Source organism: Apis dorsata, unplaced genomic scaffold (assembly GCF_000469605.1).
Source record: "Apis dorsata unplaced genomic scaffold, Apis dorsata 1.3 scaffold_10, whole genome shotgun sequence".
Taxonomy (NCBI): Eukaryota; Metazoa; Arthropoda; class Insecta; order Hymenoptera; family Apidae; genus Apis; species Apis dorsata.
The window spans coordinates 503627-506722 of record NW_006263313.1 but is presented as its reverse complement, the minus strand read 5'-3'; the positions used below and the strand labels follow the sequence as shown (position 1 = coordinate 506722).

Here is a 3096-nt window from a genome sequence, read left to right as displayed (position 1 = left end):
TTTTTTTTTTTTTTTTTTTTTTTTTTATTATATATATACTTTATCTTTCTTTAGTGATCTAGATATCTTGAAACGTTTCTCGATGAATCTGAATCTTGACACAATCAGTTCATCCATCTTCAGTCTCGTATCGAGGTCTAGAGAGGGGAAAAAAGAACTAAATCGGGGAATCTAGGAACGTGGAGAGTCAGATCAGGCGGTATCTCCCTCACCCCCCTCCTTTCCGCTCTGCCCCGCTTTGCCCGTTGCTGGCCATATGCGTTCCTGCCCCGATCGCGATGTTGCACTTGGCTGGAACTCGGCTAATAATAGAACGGGACCAACTTTCGTCTCGACTTTGCGTGCACCAGCTTGTCACGCTCGAGATCGATGACACGTTTCACTGTCTCACCTCGAATTCAAATTAACACTTCTAATATTCGTAAGAATGATTCGTAACATTCACACATAGCCTTTTTAGCACGATTTATATTAAGTTATCCTGTGAATAATATTTATTTTCGATACATTTAGATGCAAATTAAAAAGTATTTGTCGGTAATTAGTTAGTGACGCATAATTATGAGTGTTTGTTATTTTAACAGTGTTACAAAACTGTTGTCATATAAAACAATTGATATTGAAATCAAAATTCAAGAAAAACAATTCAAGAATTATGAAATGATCTGATAAGATGCAGTTTTTTGAGTAGATAATCTCTATAATGTGATATTTAGTTGATCAATTATAGTCAAACGTTATTGTGGGATTTTATTCCATTAAAATTATTTTCTTTCTATTGGATTTAATTAAGAGAATTGAATATACATATATATAAGAAGAAATGTAAAACAAAATAAAAATTAGAAGTTTCTTAAGAATAATTAAGAATAAATTATTAATTACTCGGCGTAAAGGTTAAAGCAGCGATGAATAAATTATGTTAAGCGTGTTAAGATCATTGACTTCCGGTGCGAGATAAATAGCAGAGGGTGAAATTAAGATTTAAACCTGTGACCTGGTTTCCTGACTCGTTATGTGATCTAGCGGGAGATGAAGTAATCCTTGAATTAGATGATAGATGGAGCAGAGTGCTTTAAAATAGAATTCGTGAAATTTTTAGATATTAAGTGATTTAATCTATATCTTAAAAAAGAAGAGTTTTAAAGTTTGCTTATCTTTTTTCGTTGAACACTCTGTATATAAACTTGATAAATATATGAGCATTCGAAGAATTAATTTTTTCATTGAGAAGAAATTATTGTGAGAGATAATAGTTTCTCTCTAGTTACAAATTAAAATTTATTTTTTCTAAAAACAGAAATTATAATTATTTAGATTAATATTATAATAAAAATTTCTAAAATTTAGAATTGTGTAGTTTCGTATCTTCTATAATATTTTTTTATTCTAGTTTGTATTCCTCACCTGAAGATAATCAAATTATTAATTCTTAACAATATTTAGAACATTTTTATACTTTCTCGATTACTTTCCACTTACTTGTGGAATATAGTTTTTTCTAAGTTTAACCATATGATTTATCCATAAAAAATGATGGATTTATGGATCTTTGAAAAATATATCATTTGGTTTTTAATGAAGAATCGTGGGAAAAGTTGGAAATCACCAGACAGCTCAAGTACATTGAACTTCACGTGAACGCACGGTGAAGAACGACTATGTTGACATTTATACTTTTTATCGTGAACAGGGCTCACTGTATTGCGGGTGAGTATTCTACAGGGTGGTCTAAAAATCTAAAATTGTAAGACTTTCTTTGAAAAGAATCTTCACGATTCTTAACAACTTATTAACCTGTAATTTTTTTTTTTTATTATTTTGTAATTTTTCATTTCAATTCTATTTATAGAATTATTCTATATTAATTGATATGGTTATTTTTATAAGGAGGAACGTTAAACGTGCTCGATCAGTTATACCAAAGAAAGTTTTATAATCGGATTAAAATAAATTGGAGATTCAAATAAAACGATCAATTTCACATTCGATCAGTTTATAAATGATATTCTGATACTCTCAAGGTTTGGATTTACTGCGATCCACTTTTATGCTCCATCTTACTCAGTCAGACGCTTTCCTCTCGGTTATTCACCTCGAGATATGCCCAGAACGACCCTGTTTCTCATCTTTACGCTCAGATTAATTTTCTTCCTTTATAAAATAATACGAATCGGGTGTTAAAGAAGGATGAGATTAAGGACACTTGACACCACGTTCCATGTATCCATAGATTCTCTTGGAAATATTTCTTTCTTCGATCGATAAAAACAAAGTATCTGAATTCTAAAAATTAAAAATTTATCATCAAAGACGAAAGCGTTATTCGATCGAGAGTTGTTCTTCAAAAAATATCCCAATGAGGAGAAAAAATATTCTTTTATAAGCCTAACAGTTATAAATAATTAGAATTCAAATTTTCAATCACTTGCAAATATCAATTTTCCCAGATTCATATTTCAACGATCTCTAATCTTTCTTAACATTCAAATATTTTCATCATGCAATCATACAAAAAAAGAAAAAACCATCAGATTTCTCCATTAAACATCCCTCAGCACCAAGCATCACCAAGTACCTTATATATCTAAAAACAAAAAAGAATATTCCTATGCCATCATCTAACTCAACGATTCGAATTTAAATCCTCGGCTAACGACCACAACAGTCGTTACTGATTAACGCAAAAACGAACCAACCGATCTATTAAAACCAGCCTTAACGACTTCCCCTTATATCCACCAAGCAAACTACGAGTGTAACATCCAATACATCCAATACACGATTAACAACCCCACGCTTCGACCACGATTAATCCTTTTGTCAAACATCGAACGTAAATTGCCCTGCAATCACGAATTACGTCACGTGATTACGGATCCGCCCTAATGGCCGCCCCGTGCACAACAGAATGATTCATTTTCCGGCAAAAGTTGCCCAGGTAACAACGTTCCACGGTAATCTGGGACCAGTTTTCGTCGGGATACGAAATAGTCGTGCGACAAAAGGTGAGAGGCTACAAAGACCAATTAAGTAAACCGCCGTTTATCACCACAGATTTACGAGTGTTACACAGTAGTTACGAAATTATCCCCG

At 32.5% G+C, this 3096-nt stretch overlaps 1 protein-coding gene across 2 annotated transcripts in view; it reads right to left on the bottom strand.

The window, feature by feature from the left end:
* LOC102680830 overlaps window positions 1-3096 on the bottom strand; it is a 57643-nt gene that overhangs the window by 8714 nt on the left and 45833 nt on the right. The gene's annotated exons all lie outside the window — the stretch shown is intronic.